The sequence below is a fragment of the Vipera berus genome, assembly GCF_964194415.1.
Source record: "Vipera berus genome assembly, chromosome: 7".
NCBI classification, from domain to species: Eukaryota; Metazoa; Chordata; class Lepidosauria; order Squamata; family Viperidae; genus Vipera; species Vipera berus.
Window position 1 is genome coordinate 75,287,597 of NC_138209.1, and position 21,947 is coordinate 75,309,543.

Below are 21,947 nucleotides of genomic sequence, written 5' to 3' on the forward strand. Positions count from 1 at the left end.
AATTTTCATAAAAGAGGCACTTTCTTACTTCTCCTCCTCTTAAAATCATTGTCACCAGTAATGGCTGGATTTCCACGACTTATTAGCTGATATTCCAAATTTATTCTTAGCAATTCACTGTCAGAAGCCAGTCTAATAGTTTCCCTGAATATTCGAAAGCCTAAGTTGATTTCTGGTCTGTGAAGTGGTTATTAGTAGGAACCGCTCTGGAGTCAAACTACAAATGCTGTTATTACCTTTTAGGTCTTCATCAGATTAATGATGCACAACAAAGACTGCACCTTATAAATAAGATATGAATACACAACATGCTATGTTACCTTGTTGATAGAAGCAGCCAAGGAAATTTAATCATTAAGCTTCCAGTGGTAATCAAAACCGTCAAAGATTAACTGTATTATGTCAAATTAAGTCAGAGGAAAGACTGCTATATTTAAATATGTTTTGCTGTCACGGGAATGCCACCTTGATTTTCTTAAGAATTGAAGCCACTTTGAAAGAAGAGAAGTTACCGGGGGCAGGGGGGAATCTGCTTTTAAAAAAGATTGTGAATCTCACATTGATGGGTCTTTGGTCTTCTTTTAACTTGGTTGTTTTCTTGCAGACGTTTTATTATCCAAACTAAGTAACATCATCAACGATTAGCACGATGACTTGGTATGACACTGGAACACTAAAAATAACTGCAAATTAAATAAAAATTTAAATTTGCAAGACCCAATGCATTGGTAAGACCACACTTGGACTATTGCATACAATTTTGGTCGCCACGATGTAAAAAAATGATGTTGAGACTCTAGAAAAAGTGCAGAGAAGAGTAACAAAGATGATCAGGGGACAGAAGGCTAAAACATATAAGGAATGGTTGCTGGAATTGGGAATGTCTAGTTTAATGTCGAGAAGGAGGAGGGGTGACATGACAGCAGTGTTTCAATATCTCAGGGGTTGCCCCAAAGAAGAGGGAGTCAAGCTGTTCTCCAAAGCACCTGAACGCAGGACAAGAAGCAATGGATGGAAACTAATAAGGAGAGAAGCAACCTAGAATTGAGGAGAAATTTCCTGACTGAGAACAATTAACTAGTGGAACAACTTGCCTCCAGAAGTTGTAAATGCTCCAACAATGGAAGTTTTTAAGAAGACATTGGACAGCCATTTGTCTGAAATGGTATCTGGTTTCCTAGATGACCTCCAAGGTCCCTTCCATCATCATCATCATCACCATTGTTGTTGTTGTTGTTGTTGTTGTTGTTGTTATTATACTTTTATTCATTAGACATGAACCTCAGTCAACTGAACACTCAAATTGACTGGCACTAATGGTTGTCACGGGTTGCTGCCAGCATCCTAGGTATCAACCAGGTATCTCCTTAAAATGTAAGATGTTCCGAGTAGCGCAGTTTTTTGTAGCTTTGCTGGAGTTATTGCAGGAAGCTGAAATTTCTTGATGTATTTTGCAAAGTTTTTGGACATAGTTCCCAGTGACTCGATGACAATGGGTATCACTGTCACACGTTTCATCCATAATCGCGCAGTTTCGATAGCCAGGTCGCGGTATTTCGTAATTTCTTCCAGTTCTTTTTCTTCGACTCTGGCATCTCCTGGTACAGCGATATCAATCAGCTGTATGCTTTGGTTCTCTACAACTGTGATATCTGGCATGTTGTGTTCCAAATGGCAATCTGTCTGTATTCAGAAGTCCCACAAAATCTTCACCCTCTCATTCTTGACAACTTTATTATTATTATTATTATTATTATTATTATTATTATTATTATTATTATTATTATTATTATTATTATTATTATTATTATTATTATTATTATTATTATTATTCTACAATGAATAACCATGGTGTTTACTTAATCACTCTGATGAAAAAGGTAATAAAATCAGGTCAATCACATGGGTGGCCCACTTTATGGCCTACACAACTTTTGACCATATAATCAGCAGGCTCTATAGCAGTCATAAATTGAGGACTTATTGCAAATCATGGGTAATTGCTTGAGTGAGGATGTTAACATGATGAAAGTTTCATAGGGAGAAATTTTCTGTTAAGAAGAACGGTTGGTCTTATTAGTTCTAAAGGATATCATCTATTTTAATTGTAAATAAAAATGTATTCTGGTGAAAACAAGTTCTCTGTGTCTTCCCATTAAAGATAAATACGTATAAAGATGCAAAGAAATTATAAATCAAAGAGTGGGAAACTGCCCATTTTAAGTCAACAACATATTCATGAAAGTCTGAATTACTACTAAAATACAATGACTGTGTTATCACTTCTTTAGAAAACAATTTAAATATTTAAATTAAAATATTCAATAAATGCAGGGTATCCCCATGAATATAAGCATTCACTGTTGAAAGTCTGAAAAACCAATTTCTCGAGTTGTAGGGTGGTTGATGTTTTTTTCCAGGACATTTTAAATTATGTATATTCTCCCTTCAAAACACCAAATACCATCTTTTTAATCTGCCAGTATTTTAATGATTTATGAAGATCTTCACTGCTAATAACCACAGTTGGGTCTTTGATTCAACACTTAAATGCTTCATTTAAATGTTCAAAGCCAGAATTCTCATAGGCAGTTCTGCTCTATTACTGCAGAATGATGGCAATACAAGTTAGGCTACCTTGATGATTATTAATTGGCTGGTTACTATGGTTTTGCATAACCTGGCAAGCGGGAAGCAAAGAGTTTAATGGATATAAATGGCAATGGAATTATCCTTTAACGTGTGAAATGGTACAGAAGACGCTTCAGCCAAGGAAAGAGGCAGAGATTAAATGTGCTACAAAGAGAAATAATAAAATGGAGCCATGGTTTCTTGGGAATGAAGGATTCTGTAGCTTTTCCAAAGTGGCACATTCTGGAGGAATAGTGGAATTCTGGAGGGAGGGAGGGAGGGGGAGGGGAAGGGAAGGAAGGAGGGAAGGAGGGAATAACAAGGGAGGGAGAGAGGGAGGAAGGAAGGCATAACAAGGGAGAGAGGGAGGGAGGAAGAGAATAAGGGAAGGGAGGGAAGGAAGGAAGGAATAAAGGAAGGAAGGAAGGAAGGAAGGAAGGAAGGAAGGAAGGAAGGAAGGAAGGAAGGAAGGAAGGAATAACGAGGGAGAGAGGGAAGGAGGGAGAGAGGAAGGAAGGCATAACAAGGGAGGGAGGAAGTGAAGGAAGGAAGGAATAAAGGAAGGAGGGAAGAGGGAAGTAGGGAGGGAGGAAGGGAGGCATAAAAAGGGAGGGAGGGGGCAGGAAGGAAGGGAGGGAGGAAGTGAAGGAAGGAAGGAAGGAATAAAGGAAGGAGGGAAGGAGAAAATAATGAGGGAGAGAGGGAAGGAGGGAGAGAGGAAGGAAGGCATAACAAGGGAGGGAGGGGGGCAGGAAGGAAGGGAGGGAGGAAGTGAAGGAAGGAATAAAGGAAGGAGGGAAGGAGGAAATAATGAGGGAGAGAGGGAAGTAGGGAGGGAGGAAGGAAGGCATAAAAGGGAGGGAGGGAGGGAGGAAGGAAGGAAAGAAAGAAAACGAGGGAGCATTTTCTCCTTTACATTGCTTTTTTTACTCTTTCATTTTAAGATCAACCCACAGATTTTCTAACATGGCTTTGATGTTACTTACACTCAAAAACACTCAGGCGCAAAGCAGATTCACTATCAAACTAACAGCCACATCCATTGGGGCTATTAGAGCCTTGGCAGGCTATTCTGTGAATTACTGAGATTTATTTTCAGACAAGTTCAGTCTTGACAAGAATTTAACACAACCTCAACACTTACTACAGCCAGCAGTGCATTTTCAAAAACTTGGGCAAAAAAAAATGGGTTGCGTGAAATCTTTTTCAAAAAAACGAAAGGTTGACCATATGTTTTAGGCAGCTGGAACAGAAAGATTTCCTTAGGTTTTCCTTTTTAAAGTTTTAGCCTATGAAGCTTTTAAAAAAGACAAATAAAAAAGCATAACTAATCCTTCCAAGTCATGGAAGTAGATGGAATACGGAAAAAAAATTGCTTACATTTCGCTGATTTGAAGATCATTAACTGAAATGTTTATTGCAATCAAAACATTTTCTTCCTTTCCTTTCCTAAAAAATTTTTCTCAAGCAAGACATAATCAAATGACTGTCATTTAGGTGCATTGTTCATATTCCTTTTAAGTGGATTCATAAGATAAAATACGAAAAGTACCGTATATACTTGAGTATAAGCCGAATTTTTCAGCCCACTTTTTGGGCTGAAAAATTCCACTTCGGCTTATACTCCAGTCAACAAAAAACTTACCGAGGACTTGTGCGCGGCCGAGGCTTTGGTGCTTCCGGGATCGCGCGCACCTCTCCCAAGCCACCGCCGTCCGGAGACCTGCCGAAGTTTGGGGAGGTTTGGGGAGGTGCGCGCGCACCTCCCCAAACCTCCCCAAACGTCGGCAGGTCTCCGGACCTCCGCGCCCTGCGGAGGTCAGATGTTTGGCAACTGACTCATATATATGACGGTTGCAATGACCTGGGTCACGTCATCCCCTTTTGTGGCCTTCTGCCAAGCAAAGCCAATGAGGAAGCCAAGTTCTCTTAACAACTATGTTACTAATTGATCAATCCACAGTGATTCATTTAACAACTGTGGCAAGGAAGGTTATAAAATCAGGCCAACTCACTTATCCACTGCCTGGCTTAAACGTTGAGTCCCTGTCCTGCATTTTTATTTTGAGAGTCCTTCTGTTACTGTTTTTCTTAACTGAGTCTCCAGGTGTTATGATTCCTCGCCAGCCAGTGGATCTGGCAGCTGAGTCTGAGGAATCAGATGAGGAGGAGGAGGCGGGGCCTGGAGTGACATCAGAGTCAGAGGAAGGCTCCGAGGAACTCCAGGACTTACATTTGGACGAGGAGCCTGGCCCCTCTACTCGCGCTCAGGCTGAGACACAGCTGTGCTGGGAGTCTAAGTTGGACAGTGATGAAACACAGCTGGGACAAATCCAGGATTCATGAGAGTGCCGGCAAGAGAAGTGAGTAGGACAGAGGAATGCAATGGGGCGGCTCCAAAGGCAAAGGAGAAGGCATTAGGAAGCCATGCCTGGGCTGAATTATAAAAGGAAAGATGTGGGAGGTGCTGGTTGCCGAAGGCCGCCGTTCGTGTTGAGGGTCGAGTTTCTGTTGACTGTGTTCGCTTGCCTTGGACATTGACTCAGGTCTGTGAGAATAAAAGGGGTTGGTTTTTTTCCTGTGGTTCCTGCCTTCTTGTTGGAAGAGGGGTTTCTCCTTCTGAGCATAACAAGGACTGACGTAGGCTGGGACAGAACACCAGGCAAGGAACAATGGCCTCTGAAAACGTCAATTATGACCTAAATTCAAAGTTACCCCCATCACAAACAGTTGCAGCATGTGGCCGCCATGGGATCATGATTTGCAAAATAAATAAATGGGGGGGGAAACCCACACCATTGGTTAAGCTGGATTTTCACTTACAGTCATGTGACATACATACAACCGCATGACTCAACCTGTGACTGGGATGACTTGACTTTCAACCGTGGTGAAAAAAATTGTCAGAAAATGGGATGTGGTCACATGATGACACGACCTGACAACCACAATGGTTTACGATGGATAATCCAGTCCTAATGGACTACAAGGACTACATCTATGCAGATACAATGGCATTAACGGAATCATGCAACGCTAAAATTAATAATCACGATTCTAAAAGGGCTGGATAGCTATTTTGTAAACAGGTTTATTTTGGTAGGGCAATCTACATTTATCTCCTCCGTTGCTGAGGAACATTGAAATTTATGGCTGATTAGTAAGAATTTGGCAGATGACTGTTGCTTTGCCTTTCAGAAATACATCCCATCTGCTGCATAAAACATCTTCTTGAGTTGGAAATAGACAATAGATCCACCTTTCAGATTGAAATCAATGTCCCCTTTCTGTAATGATATTGCTTTTTCTTCCTAAGATTCTCCTAGGATCAAAAGCATGTTACTTAAATATACAAAAAAATCCCCTGCTTTGAGGAAAAAAAACCTTTATTATAGAGGAGTCGAGCGGGGGGGGGGGTTGTATTTTTTTAGGAATTACTCCTGTAGCATGAAGTGTTTGCTTGAAAGAATACATTGACGTTATCCTGTTACAAGTAGTCCTTGACTTACAACAGTTGGCGTAGTGACCGTTTGAAGTCGCCATGGCACTGAAAAAAGCGGCAAGACTATATTTCACACTTACAGCTGTTGCAGCATCCCCACGGTCAAGTAATCAAAATACAGGTGCTTGGGAACTGGTTCATATTTAGGACAGTTGTGGCATCCCAGGGTCACCTTTTGCGGCCTTCTGACAAGCAAAGTCAACGGGGAAAGCCAGATACACATAGCAACCGTGTTACAAAGTTAACAACTGCAGTGCTGTGATTCAGGGTCAGCCTGTGGGTTCTGCAGTTGGGTCGGACGATTCAGAGGAGGAGGAGGGGGTGTTGGAGAGCCTGCAGAGGTCAGTTCTGAGGCTTCGCAGAGCTCTCAGCCAGGCCCCTCTCATCTGGTTACTACGCAGACCCAGCTGTGTGAGCCTGACAGCGTGGATGAAGATGACCCACAGCTGGCCCTGTTCAAGGACGACCGACACAGGAGGCAGTCAATCAGGAGTAAACAGAGGAAGGCAATGGGGCACCTCGGAAGGAGGCAGAGAGAAGCCACACCTTGAACTGTTTAAAAGGGGAATGTGTGGGAGGGCTGGTTTGCTGAAGGCAACCGCTTGAATAGCTCCTGTTTCATGGTTCGTGTTTTGGTTTTGCTCTGTTTGCTCTGTTTTGTGTCAATAAATTTGCCAGGCTTAGTTCCAGCCTCTTGCCTTTTTGTAAAGGGGTTGTCCCTGCCTTTTCTGCAGGGCCGGTAGTAGGCTGGTACAGAACATGCAGTGGTTCACATAACGAGGAGAAAAAAGGCCATAAAATTATCTTAACAACCGTCTCATTTAGTAACAGATATCGGGGGCTCAGTTGGTGGCTATAAATCAAGGAAAAACCCGAATCCTGCTCCCTCTGGGCTTAAAAATGTGACTTATGAGGACAGAAAAGACCTTGTACATTACGCTTTTCAAATAACAACAACCCTACCAGGCACTTTTCTTATTTAAGAAGGTGCCAGATCTGAGTTGTCTCTTCTGCAAAAATCAAGTAGCTTTGAATCTTTGGTCAGCTGTCAGTTTAATCAGGAAAAGCCAGAATTCAACAATGCCATGATTAATAGATAAAAGTTCTCAATTAGTTTCAACACAATCAAACTGGAATTAGCTAAAGGTCTATTTACTACTTAAAAAAAAACAGGTTAGGGACATGGAGAAACTCCATCTATGTGGTAAGAGCCAACACCAACCTAATGGTGCATAAACAATCAGTCAATCAATGGTTTCTTTGGAATAGAATAGAGTAGAGTAGAGTAGAGTAGAGTAGAGTAGAGTAGAGTAGAGTAGAGTAGAGTAGAGTAGAGTAGAGTGAGTAAAGTAGAGTAGAGTAGAGTAGAGTAGAGTAGAGTAGAGTAGAATAGAATAGAGCAGAGCAGAGCAGAGCAGAACAGAGCAGAGCAGAGCAGAGCAGAGCAGAGCAGAACAGAACAGAACAGAACAGAACAGAACAGAACAGAACAGAACAGAGTAGAGCAGAGCAGAGCAGAGCAGAACAGAACAGAATAGAACTGGAAGGGACCTTGGAGGTCTTCTAGTCCAGCCCCCTGCTCAAGCAGGAGAACCTATACCATCTCAGACAGGTGAATGTCTAGTCTGAAATGTTTTTTGTATCCTTGGTAGAAATTGGGGAAGGCAAAAAATTAACGGGCGCTATCTGAAATAAAGATATTTTCTTCAAGGAATAGCTGAATGTGGGATTGAGCTTGCCCTGTAAAGGAGGTTTTAATCAGTCTTAATGTAAGATTGTGTGAGAACACCACAGTGAACCTGAAAAGAACTTATGTGTTGAGCTGAAGAAATCTTGTGATTAACAGGCGATCAAGCCATGTACAAATAGCAATAGCACTTATATACCACTTCACTGCGCTTTACTGCTCTTTCTGAGCAGTTCATAAAGATTGTAGCATAAATATCGGTGTGTGGGGTAGATTAATGAAAAGAAGGATGAGGGGTGAATTGATAGCAGCATTCCAGTATCTCAGGGGCTGCCCCAAAGAAGAGGGAGTCAAGCTCTTCTCCAAAGCACCTGAAGGCAGGACAAGAAGCAACGGATGGAAACTAATCAAGGAGGGAAGCAACCTAGAACTAAGGAGACATTTCCTTAAAAGTGAGAACAATTCACCAGTGCTCCATCACTGGAGGTTTTTTAATAAGAGAATGACAGACATTGATCTGAGCTCTCCTGCTTGAACAGGGCCTTAGACTGGAACAGTGATGGCGAACCTTTTAGAGACCAAATGCCCAAACTGCAACCTAAAATCCACTTATTTATCGCTGAGTGCCAGGTGGACGTGGCCTACTAGGTGGGTGTGGCTGTGGTGGTCATGGTAGATTGGCTGGGTGTGGCCAAGGTGGGTGTGGTCACCTCAATGTCGCTCGTGGGGAGGGACACCTGTGGGGGGTGGCTGGTTGAAGAGGGAGAGTTGCCACCTCCGAGGCGGGGCACGGGTGCCCACAGGGAGGGCTCTGCGTGCCGCCTCTGGCACCCGTGCCATAGGTTTGCCACCCCTGGACTAGAAGATCTGCTTTCCAAGTCTATTATTATTATGTGACTCTGATGTTGTCCCTTCTCAAATGCTTTAAATGCTTTCGAATTAAATTAAATGACAATGGAATATTCTTTGAACATTTTCCGACATTTTCTGTAATAATAATAATAATAATAATAATAATAATAATAATAATAATAATAATAATAATAATCCTTCCTTTCCTTCCTTCCTTCCTTCCTTCCTTCCTTCCTTCCTTCCTTCCTGCTCCTTCCTTCCTTCCTTCCTTCCTTTCCTTCCTTCCTTCCTTCCTTTCTTTCCTTCCTTCCTTCCTTCCTCCCTTCCTTTCCTTTCTTCCTTTCTTCCTTCCTTCCTTCCTTCCTCTCTTCCTTTCTTCCTCCCTCCCTCCCTCCCTTCCTCCCTTCCACTGGTTTCACAGTTGGAAGGGACCTAGGAGGTCATCTAGTCCAACCCCCTGCTCAGGCAGGAAAACCTATGCCTTTTCAGACAAACGGTTGTCCAGTCTCTTCTTGAAAACTTCCAATGCTGGAGCACCCGCAACTTTTTGGAGGCAATTTTTTGGAGGCAACTGATCGATTGTTCTCCCTGTCAGGAAGTTTCTCCTTAGTTCTAGGTTGCTTCTCTCCTTGGTTAGTTTCCATCCGTTGCTTCTTGACCTTCAGGTGCTTTGGGGAATAGCTTGACCCCCTCTAACTCTTCCTCTTTTTTTTTCTTTTTCATATGTTACATTAGTCGCCTTTTCACTTGACCCAGGCCTGTGAGATCACTATTTCCTGTACATTCCATATTTTAATCACTTGTAATCTGATTTTTGCAATTTTGTTTTCTCTATGTTGCTGAGATCCTTTCTTTCAATCTCTGGGTAGCCGCTGTTTTAAACAAGTGAAAGATCGTGACGCTCATCACTGAATAAAATAAGCCTCCACAGAAATGAGGAAAAAAAAACCTAGGGAGGGAGGAGAATTGAAGTGATAACTTGTAAATGATTGAACTTCCATCTTTCAAGGGGAAAATTGACCTAGGGAAATCTCCCGATTTCACTGCATGGGGAATTTTAAAATAATCCTCAAGTTTGAAAATCATCCTTTTATGGTTCAAACTCCATGTCTTGCAGAAAAGTAAAAGAGGTTGGAATTTATCCCTGTTCAACAAGGGAAATTTCTTATTCCAGATATTGATTTTGGCTGCCTGGGCAGTCAGTAAAAATGCATTATGTACTCCCCTTAGTAATTCTACTCTGTTCCTGTTTCTCTGTAACCTAGATAGGATTATGCCAAAAAAGAAAAGAATGAAGGTAATTCTATCTGACTTGAATCTTGGAGAACCGCCCATAGTAATATTTTCTTTATTACCTACAATAGCAAGAGAGCTTTAAGTTTGGCGTTTGGGAATTGGTGAAGTGCTAATCTAACTTTATTGGACCTGAAGTTAAATTGGTGTTGAGATAAAATATTTAACTGTTTCCTTTAAAAAAATAATAATAGGGCAATTGGTGGTGCATCCATTTTTTAGAGGTTGAAATTAATGGAGTTGGCGGGGATGGCAAAACTGACCACTTTGATAAAAGGAAAGATTTTGTCTAACTTGCCTTTTTCTTCAAACCCCTTTGGGATTCTCTCGTGCTTTCCAGCATAGCTTGGTCTAGGATGCTCACACTTTCCCAGCTGACATTGTGGTGAAGTCTGTCAACGTGCTGTGAAATTAAGGATTTTTCATCAGGTCTTCTGACTGCTAGTTGGGGTTTCGTGAATTTTTTAAAAAAAGGTAAGACATGAATTAAAGTGTCATTTCAAAGAGTATATCTTCAATTACATACCTCATTCCCATCACTGGGGCACTGATTTTGGTGAACCAAAGGATAGTGGAGGAAAACAGATGTTCAAACAGGATGTACGAAGAAATAGAATAGAATAGAATAGAATAGAATAGAATAGAATAGAATAGAATAGAATAGAATAGAATAGAATAGAATAGAATAGAATAGAATAGAATAGAATAGAATAGAATAGAATAGAATAGAATAGAATAGAATAGAATAGAATAGAATAGAATAGAATAGAATAGAATATAGGATAGGAGGGATAGGATAGGATAGGATAGGATAGGATAGGATAGGATAGGATAGGATAGGATAGGATAGGATAGGATAGGATAGGATAGGATAGGATAGGATCAGTGGTGGGATTCAAATATATGAACAACCAGTTCTCTTTGTGGATGCCACTTCCAGAAGTTAATTCTGGGCCTTGGCAACAAAAAATTAGCTACCGGTCTGCTGAAGTGGTGCAAACTGACTGAATCCCACCACTGGATAGAATAGAATAGAATAGAATAGAATAGAATAGAATAGAATAGAATAGAATAGAATAGAATAGAATAGAATAGAATAGAATAGAATAGAATAGAATAGAATAGAATAGAATAGAATAACCAACTAACAAAGTTGGAAGGGACCTTAGAGGCCATCTATTCCAACCCCCTGTTTAGGCAGGAAACCCTATACCATTTCAGACAAACGGTTGTCCAATCTCTTCTTAAAAACATCCAGGTTGTTCCACTGATTAATTGTTCCAACTGTCAGGAAATTTCTCCTTAGGTCCAGGTTGCTTCTCTCCTTGGTTAGTTTCCAACCATTGCTTCTCGTCCTGCCTTCAGGTGCTTTGGAGAATAGCTTGACTCCCTCTTCTTTGGGGCAGGCCCTGAGATATTGGAAGACTGCTGTCATGTCACCCCTCATCATTCTCTTCATTAAACTAGATATACCCAGTGTTGATCTTAGGCCTCTCACAGCTTAAAAATGCCTTGAACTTGAGAATAATGTAGCCTCTTTTTTGTTCTCTGGAGTAAAATATGTTTTATATATTTGAGAACATGTATGATAGAGAATGGGAAATTTAATATGTTGAATATTTGCAGGGATACAGTAAGACATGGAATAATTTAACAAAAAACCCTTATTGATTCAGCAAAAGAAATTGCGTCTCAGAGACTTACCTAAATCCTAGAAGATTGCAGCCTTGGGAAGCTGGCTTCTTAAACCATCATACATTCGGCAAATGGCAGAATGTCCCGAAGGACTGAGGTAACAAAATGATCTATACAATACAGATGTGTAGATGGCAAAGTTAGATACAGTGTGCCAGGAGAACCACTTCCACTATATTAGATCTGCTAAAAATACCTCTGCCTACAATTTGCAGCATTGAAAGGAGGAGTGCTAATTTGTTTGAATATTTGTAAGGCCATCATATCATGGGATTATCAAGTTTCTAAATCAGTTTTCCACTGCGGGGAGAGCAGTAATTACTGTAATTATGAACTGCAGATAAATGCTACATTTTTTATTACAATAGTTCAAACTCATGCATGCATAATTCGACCTCATAAACATTGGTTTCTGATTAAATGGGAAGAGAGATGATAGATAGATAGATAGATAGATAGATAGATAGATAGATAGATAGATAGATAGATAGATAGATAGATAGATAGATAGATAGATAGATAGATAGATAGATAATTAGAATAGTTAGCTAGATAGGTAGACAAAGAGACAGACAGAGAGACAGATAGAAAGTTAGATAACTGATAGATAATTAGATGGATAGATAGATAGATAGATAGATAGATAGATAGATAGATAGATAGATAGATAGACAGACAGATAGATAACTGATATTTAGATGGATAGATAATTGATAGTTAATTAGAATAGCTAGTTAGATAGCTAGACAGAGAGACAGACAGATAGACAAATAGAAAATTAGATTGTTAGATAATTAGATAGATAGACAGATAGATAGACAGACAGACAGATAACTGATAGATAATTAGATGGATAGATAATTGATAGATAATTAGAATAGATAGCTAGATAGCTGGACAGACAGAGACAGATAGAAAGTTAGATAACAGATAGATAGATAGATAGATAGATAGATAGATAGATAGATAGATAGATAGATAGATAGATAGATAGATAGATAGATAGATAGATAGATAGATAGATAGATAGATAGATAGATATGGATTTCTGAAACACCCAAATATCTTGTATATCACTCTAGGCTACAGAATAGCCTTTTTTGGTTCAATAATCCTGAATTGGAAGGAGGGGGGAAAAAGGAAACGAAGCTGAACTTATGATTGAAATCCCAAATGGAAAGATAACAAATTTGATTAAGTAATGATATACAAGTTCCCTTTTTTTTCCATTCAAGCATGTTTTATTTTTTGTTCAAAAACCCAATTCTTACAGTGATCCAAATTGAAACAGAAACATCTAAAGTAATTTAAAAAGTACACATTTTATCATACCCCAAAGCAAATAAAAAGTGTAAAACAATCAGAAAATACATCGAAAGGACACCCTACCCCCAAAAAACCTATATATCCCTAGTTTGCCTGACATTGTAAACTCTACAAATAAACAGTAAACTTTTAATGTTGGCCAAACCTGTTCAAAAACAGGTTTCCTCCCAACTAACAAGTCCCAGCACTGGAAATGGAAATGCCAAATGGTTCCCTAGAATAAACCAAATATGTAATTTTCTCAAAAAATGGCTGAACCACACTTTTTTGAAATCCAGTCCTTTCTGTTTAGAATTATAGTATTTTTCCTAGTGATTATGGTTAGAACTTCAAAAACTGCCTCTGTTCAATACTAAGCAGTTGGCATATAATTCAATATAATATACATATTTTTTTAAAAAAACAAAAACAAAACGAAACAGAGCTTTCTCAATAATTCTATCATGGACAAGGCAGAAATTATTCTTGTGCTACAACACAAAGAACTTAGAAGAATTTCCACACCACCTTCAAAGAAAATAGCCATAAATCTTCCTGCTGTTTCATCAGTTTTCTATAATGTTGACCAAAATAATGAGCCTTTCAAAGCTAAAGGTGCACTTGTGTGTGTGTATGGAAGTTTTTAAGAAGAGATTGGACAGCCAATTGTCTGAAATGGTATAGGGTTTCCTAGATGACCTCCAAGATTACTTCTATTATTATTATTAATAATAATAAAAGTAGACAAAAATGCCAAAACTAGTCTGAAGATCTGGCTGTGATGATGATGATGATAATGATGAATGTTCAGTTGACTTGAGGTTCATGTTTAATGAATAAAAGTTTAATAATAATAATAATAATAATAATAATAATAATAATAATAATAATAATAATAATAATAATAATAAGAAGAAGAAGAAGAAGAAGAAGAAGAAGAAGAAGAAGAAGAAGAAGAAGAATCGCAGCCAGATCTTCAGACTGGGTTTGGCATTTTTGTCTACCTATCGAGTCCTTACCAAGGGATAGGCAGATGTGGATTATTATTATTATTATTATTATTATTATTATTATTATTATTATTATTATTATTATTATTATTATTATTATTATTATTATTATTATTATTATTATTATTATTATTATTATTATTCAGCCTTTTATTATCTATTTCTATTCTGTCTTTCAGTAGTTTTTTTTTAAAAAAACTAAATCAATTCTTTTAATAACAATTGTTTTAAAAAATCTTCGATAATCAAATATTTATTAGGGCCGTAGACCTTTGCTGAAATCATTCCTCAAGATTGCCTCTTGCTGTTAGCTTAAGGCTGCAGTGGGATCCCTTATTCTACAGGTATACTACCGCCACAACTGGGCCCCAAATGTCTGTTGTTAAGTCAGACATCTGTTAAGTGAATTTCGCCCCATTGTACCACCTCTCTTCCCACCGCCGTTACGTCAGTCACTCCAGTGGATAAGTTAGTAACGTGGTTGTTAAGTCAATCCGGCTTTCCCCCTTCGCTTTGCTTATCCGAAGTTCGCAAAAGGGGATCACGTGACCTTGGGACACTGCGACGGTCATCATAAGTATGAACCACTTGCCAAGAATTCTGAATTTGGATCACGTGATCCTGGGGAATGCTGCAAAGGTCGCAACTGTGAAAAACGGTCGCCAGTCACTTTTTTGAGTGTCGTCGTAATGTTGAACGGTCGCTAAGTGAACTATGTGTAAGCTGAGGATTACCTCTGTTGTTTTCCAAATTTTAACCCGCATCATAACTTGAGCAAACCACGTTGTCTTCTCTTGGGGAAAAAAATAATAATAAAATTGCACAGCTCTTTCGTTTTTCGTACAAAGCATTCACAGTTTGATCCATTTGCCTAGTAGTCACTGTACCGGCCCTCTTAAGCCTAAAAGGTATAATCTTCAAACAGCTAACAAATCTTCCCCCTATAAGCTTTAAAAATCAGGAGCAGGCTTGAATGATTTGGCCTGCTCAGATGCCACTGAGTTTTTTTTTTTAACTTAACTAGTTAAATTACAGGGTGTTTTTCTCTCTGAAAAAATGCTCCAGGAGTATTTCTGGCAAAGGGATGGATTCAAATTTCCATAAATAATCAGGATAAAAAGAATAACACCCGAGTGATGCGTTCCGCCACCTTTTTTAAAGAAATAGGTGGGAGTTTTGTTGTTAATTTGAACTTAGCCTCTAATTTCAAGGTTATTTTATTCATCCATTCCAACTCAGTTTCACGAATAAATGAAAAACAAAATCAAACAAAAACAGAAAAGCACAAATTAATAGTAAGCATGGAATGCAACATTAACAAGTGTTTTAGCAAAAGTGAAGGCTGTTGGTGATGGTTTCATATCCATTTTAGCCATTTTTCTGTCTATCACCTGCCACTTGTGTTCTTAGCATTGCCAAGCGAAGAGCAGAACAAGAGGGCAGAGGGTCAGAAAACAAAGTGTGATAGATTATAAAATCTAATTTTAAAAAGGTTTAATGCAGGGCATGAAAGCTGACACTTTCTGGATTTTGTTCTTCCTCCATACCCTTCCACTGTCCTTCCGTTTTCTCTTTTCCTAACACTGTCATTATTTCTGGGTTTTGCTTCCAGAGACTACAGATGGATATTTCTTTTCTTTTCTTTTCTTTTTTAAAAAGAATCATTTTAATGGAAGTTCTTAATCAATTTGATCAATTTAGGGTCATAAAGTGGTTGAAGTTTGTCAACAGGATTTACTGAAGCTCTGAAGAAGTCCACTGTTCAACACAAGTTGAATGGAATGGAATGGAATGGAATAGAATAGAATAGAATAGAATAGAATAGAATAGAATAGAATAGAATAGAATAGAATAGAATAGAATAGAATAGAATAGAATAGAATAGAATAGAATAGAATAGAATAGAATAGAATAGTAGAATAGAATAGAATTGGAAGGGATCTTGGAGGTCTTCTAGTCCAAACCCTATATCATTTCAAACAATAAAGGTAAAGGTAAAGGTTCCCCCGCACATAAGTGCTAGTCGTTTCCAACTCTAGGGGCCGGTGCTCATCTCCGTTTCAAAGCCGAAGAGCCAGCGCTTGTCCGAGGACGTCTCCGTGGTCATGTGGCTGACATGACTAGACACCAATGGCACACGGAACGCTGTTACCTTCCCACCGTAGTGGTCCCTATTTTTCTACTTGCATTTTTACGTGCTTTCGAACTGCTAGGTTGGCAGAAGCTGGGACGAGTAACAGGCACTCACTCTGTTACGCGGCACTCGGGATTCGACCCGCCAAACTGCCGACCTTCTGATCGACAAGCACCAGTTCGGCAGAACCGGTAGTTAATTTTTTGTTGCCCAGGCCCGGAATGGACTTCCGGAAGCGGCATCCACACAGAGAACCGGTTGTTCACCTATTTGAATCCCACCACTGCCTTAGCTGTATCAATATTAACACTGCCTTTCCCTCTCAGCTCTGCACAGGTTTTGTTAAGCATACAATCTGAATACCTGTAGCTCTGGGTTGAACTGTGGGGTCCTTGGTGCTCTCTGAGCTTGGTGGTTTTCTTGCAGATGTTTCATTACCCAACTAGGTAACATCTTCAGTGCTACAAGGAAGTGGCATTTGTGAAATGGAGGAGGAGGAGGAAGAGGAGGAGGAGGAGATGGAGGAGAAGGAGGAGGAGGAGGAGAAAGAGCAGGAGCAGGAGGAGGAGCAAGATGTTGGGTCCTTGAAGCTCTCTGAGCTTGGTTGTTTTCTTGCAGACATTTCATTACCCAACTAGGTAACATCATCAGTGCTACAAGGAAGTGCCATTTGTGAAATGGAGGAGGAGGAGGAAGTGGAGGAGGATAAGGTAGAGAAGGAGGAGGAGCAGGAGCAGGAGCAGTAAGAGCAGGAGGTTGGGTCCTTGAAGCTCTCTGAACTTGGTTGTTTTCTTGCATACATTTCATTACCCAACTGGGTAACGTCATCAGTGCCACAAGGAAGTGGCCTTTGCGAAATGGAGGAGGAGGAAGAAATGGAGGAGAAGGAGGAGGAGGAGGAGGAGGAGGAGGAGAAAGAGCAGGAGGAGGAGCAGGAGGAGCAGGAGTTTGGGTCCTTGAAGCTCTCTGAGCTTGGTTGTTTTCTTGCATACATTTCATTACCCAACTGGGTAACGTCATCAGTGCCACAAGGAAGTGAGGTTTGCAAAATGATGGAGGAGGAGGAGGAGGAGGACTTTGACTCTTGGGTCCTTGGTTGTTTTCTTGCACAGGTTTCATCACCCAACTAGGTAACATCATCATTGCATCAGCAATCACTCTTCTAGTCCATTATGGACTTTGCAATACTTTCTATATTCTTTGCACAAATTAATTAAAAAAATAAACATCCCTCAAATTAGTTCTACTGGGGAACTCAAAAGTGCGCACGCATAGCAATTCCCAGTTCCAAGAAGAAAAAGATAACACCAAGGAAAAAAAATTCCTTCGTTTTCCAGATGTCTTTGGCTACAGTTTTCATTATTCCTAACTAATAACTGGACGGATGGTTCTGGGAGCTTGCTAAATTTGGGCAGATGGCCAAAACAGGGGCGGGGGGTGGGGGGAGGACAAAAAAAACTCATTTTCTTTGGGCAAGCAATCCAATTAGGTGAAAAGGCATTCTGCCTCTGAAGGGAACATTAGATAAATGTGAAATGTTCTTGTAGCCTTGGAATATGAAAGGCATAAAAAGGAGAGCGGGTGCCTCGTCGTATGCAAATCAATGGCAATTAAGCTAATGACGCCGAGTGGGAACTCAAGTAGGGCAAAATGCTCTGTGTATAATCCATTGAGGAATTCTCTTGCACAATCCATTCCACTAAAAGGGAGATTGTCCCAATCAAGAGACTGTCAGGAAGAATATTAGAATATAGAATATTGGCTATAGCAGCGACTGATTATATATCATTGAGATAAATTTCGGTCTCCTCGTTCTAAAGCACTGGTCTTCAAACTTGGTCCATTTATGACTTGTGGACTTCAACTCCCAGAATTCCTTAGCCAGGCACGCTGGCTGAGGAATTCTGGGAGTTGAGGTCCACAAGTCATAAAAGAGCCAAGTTTGAAGACCCCTGTTCTAAAGTGTGTATGTATGGCTTGTCTTCAGAAGTTGTGGGTGCTCCATCTCTGGAGGTTTTCAAGAAGTGACTGGAGAGACATTTGTCTGGTATGGTAGGGGGTTGGATTAGAAGACCTCTAAGGTCCCTTCCAACTCTGTTCTTCTGTATTCTGTAAATATTTCCAAATCTCAAGGCTGGGAAAAAAGAGGGACCAAGGTTAATTGACTTGAAAGGAAGCCTAGAATTTGAACACAAAGGCTGTTACGTAAAGTACATAACAATGCATATGTCTTGATTCCCGTGATCTTCCTCTAATTTGTGCTTTCGCTCATATTCTTGGTGCTTGTCTGCAATCAAGCAACTTCCCTGTCTGTATCAAACTGCAAAGTTTCTTAGGTCACCAAAGGCAGGGCTGAATAACTGATAGTTGGGCCCATTGAGAAATCCGATACCCAGGACAATTTCTTGAAAATTCTGCTTTAGATACACCTCAAACCATGGCCTTGGTTTGCTGTTCTCCTCCACCCCAACCCTTCCTTTTTTATTATTTCTAGATGATTTTTTTTTCTTTATTGGGTACTTTTTCTCTTTATCTTCCAAATGATCATCCTTCATAACTCTTCCTTTATCAAATCTGGGACTGCCAACAATCATCTGAAGGACCCTCACTCGTGTAAAAATCTGTGATCTCTTGTTTTCTTCCTAGAATGTCTTCCTGGAATATCTGTGCCTACAGCACAGATATTTCTAATTTAGTTTCTCCCCCCCCCCCCCAAGATGGGAGTGTAGAGAGTAATTAAAAAGCTTTCTTCCCAAGATTTCAAAAGCTGTTTGCCACCTTCGTAAAACTGAGAGAGGGGGGACTCACCCAAAGTCATCAGTTCTTTCCTAAGGCAGGACTACAACTCATGGAAACCCCTGTTCCTAGCCTAATGCCTTTGTGGAAGGAAAAATCTTCATCAGGGTCCAGTCCAAGCTGGGAACAATCAAAATGGAGACTGCTTTAGAAAGAAGGTTGTCGTTTATTGAAGAGGAGAGCCAGATAGGAAGATGGCTCTGGGAAAACTGAACACATATAGCAGGGTGTGATGAGTTTTTATACCTTCTGGGGCTCTTGAGGTTGTTTCCTGTTCCTGTTTGAGGCTTCGTATTTCCTGTGTCGTGTACTTTGACCTGAGTCTGAGTGTGCCCTTTTAGTATTGGTGGGTTAATCCTATTATGTCTCCTGTCCTTTGAATTTGGGTGGGGATATGTAGATTTTAAAAGGGACGCGGTGGCTCAGTGGGTTAGGACGCTGAGCTTGTCGATCAGAAGGTCGGCAGTTTGGCGGGTCGAATCCCGAGTGCCGCGTAGCAGACTGAGTGCCTGTTACTCGTCCCAGCGCCTGTTACTCGACCATGGAGACATCCTCAGACAAGCACTGGCTCTTTGGCTTTGAAACAGAGATGAGCACCGGCCCCTAGAGTTGGAAATGACTAGAATGCATATGCGGGGGAACCTTTACCTTTATCTTTATGTAGATTTTAGGTGTCTTTGTCTTCCTAATAGTTTCCTGGCTCCAACCTTCCTGAATGGATTATTACATCTGCATTTCTAAAAGCTGGCCTCTGCCTAGTTTCTGCTTGGGGGAGAGGGGCTGGGGCTGGCTTCTGTCATTTTTAAGGTCTTCTCCCTTATTCCTTTAGGGGGATGTATTCTGCCTTTTTTAATATTCCCCCAAATTATTTCTTTCTCTGGATTCTTCCCTCACCTTAATCACTGTACCAAACTGGAAAGTCATTAGAAAGACAGCCACTGTTATATTCCTGATCTCCATTGGAAACTTAGTTTATGCAAGAACATCATTAGCCAAACATCATTAGTCAGGGTCAAAGGAACCCCAGAACACATATTTTTTTTCTGAAAACGCCAATCAGAAAGGAAGGCAAGAGAACTTTCTCCTCAAAGCCCATGCTTTTAGGCAAGGAGAATTAGTGACACTGTATGCCTTAGAAAACCTGGCATTTATTGATTTACTGATCAGCAGTCGGGTGGAGTATTTTATGAAGTTCAAGGGAAAAGAAATGGTTAACAGCAGCTCTATTCCTGGAGACGGGCCGGGGAGGGAATAGGGGAAAATATGAGCTACAGATCCATAATCAGAAGAGCTTATAAAGCTCTTAAAACAGAGTTTAAGAAGTAGCAAGTGGCACGCAACTAAGACACCTAGTAAGGGTAGTCGTTGACTTAGGACCTGCAACTGGGACCAGGATTTCTGTTGCTAAGCGAAATGGTTGTTAAATGGATTTTGCCTTTAGAATAGAATAGAATAGAATAGAATAGAATAGAATAGAATAGAGTAGAGTAGAGTAGAGTAGAGTAGAGTAGAGTAGAGTAGAGTAGAGTAGAGTAGAGTAGAGTAGAGTAGAGTAGAGTAGAGTAGAGTAGAGACGGGTAGGGTACGGTAGGGTAGGATAGGGTAGGATAGGATAGGATAGGATAGGACAGAAGGGACCTTGGAGGTCTTCTAGTCTAGCCCCCCCTTACTCAAGCAGGAGAACCTTACGACCTTTCTTGCCACAGTTGTTACATGAATCTCTGCAGTTGTTAAGTTAGTAACACAGTTGTTGACTAGGCTTCTCAGAAGGCCACAAAAAGGGGGTCCCATGAACCCAGGACATTGCAACCATCATAATATGAGTCAGTTGCTAAGCCTCTGACTTTGGATCATGTGACCCCGGGGATGCTGCAACAGTCGTACGTGTGAAAAACTGTTTTAAGTCCTTATTTTCAGTGCTGTTGTAACTTTCAATGCTGACTAAATGTTGTAAGTTGAGAACTACCTGTAAACCTTTGAGAATCCTGAGCTCCTTTTAAGATAACCCTCGTGCTCTTCCCTTTTGCGAACGAGCCCAAGCAGAAGCTGTTAGGTCTCAATGACATTAATATTCATGATTTGGCAAGGATATTTGTTGCCTGCAAACAAATGCATGCATAACTCTCTCCCTCCATCCCTCTCTTGTTATGACTTCCTTCCTTCCTTTCTTCCTTCCTTCTCTCCCTGCCTTCCTCCCTTTTTCCTTTCTTCTCTCTTTCCTTCCTTCCTTCCTTCCCTCCTTCCTTCCATTCCTTCCTTCCTTCCTTCCTTCCTTCCTTCCTTCCTTCCTTCCTTCCTTCCTTCCTTCCTTCCCAGGGAGAGAGAGAGAGAGAGAGAGAGAGAGAGAGAGATGAACTCACCCAAAGTTATCCAGCTGGGTTCTATAAATTAAATTTAATTTGCATGTGGCTGATTACCATGTTCTTTGGCATTTCCATCCATTCTGAAAAAGGTCTCATTTTCGTAGTTGTTTTGCATCTGAATTCATATTCACTGGGTCCACCTTGCCATTTGCAATACCAAGGAAGCCATCTGCTCTCCACCGATAAGAACTCCATCTATTTACATCTTTTCATCTTCAGTTCTGAAGGAAAAAAAACAAAGTCCAGTTGCCTCTTGAAACAGCACCGTTGGGACAGCCATGACCTAGATGACTGAGAATCTCCACAGACAATGTAACTTAAAGGGCAGCTGAATCAAGTTATCCACGGGATAAAATATGGGATGAATTAATATATATCCATCCAGATATGCACTGGATTAAGGCATGGATAATAGACGGGATATATAATTAGATGTAAGCCATATTCAGATGTCAGAAATAGAAAATAAACTCCCCCTGCCACAGACGTTAATGCACCCTTGTCTCCTTGCGTCCGAGGAGACAGTTGCAATATGCCTTTCTTACATAGATTTGTTCATAACACCGGACAATATTTTTTTTTGCAAAAGTTTTTTTTTCTTCCTGACATCATTAAAAAACTAATTATGTCTTTCTCAAGTTTCCTATGTCATGCTGGCTGGAGTATTCTAGGATTTGAA

The 21,947-nt window shown here is 40.3% G+C and overlaps 1 protein-coding gene across 1 annotated transcript in view; it reads right to left on the minus strand.

Moving 5' to 3' along the window:
• ARAP2 (ArfGAP with RhoGAP domain, ankyrin repeat and PH domain 2) overlaps window positions 1-21,947 on the minus strand; it is a gene marked incomplete at both ends in the record, with an annotated part of 137,884 nt that overhangs the window by 11,220 nt on the left and 104,717 nt on the right. The window lies entirely within an intron of this gene.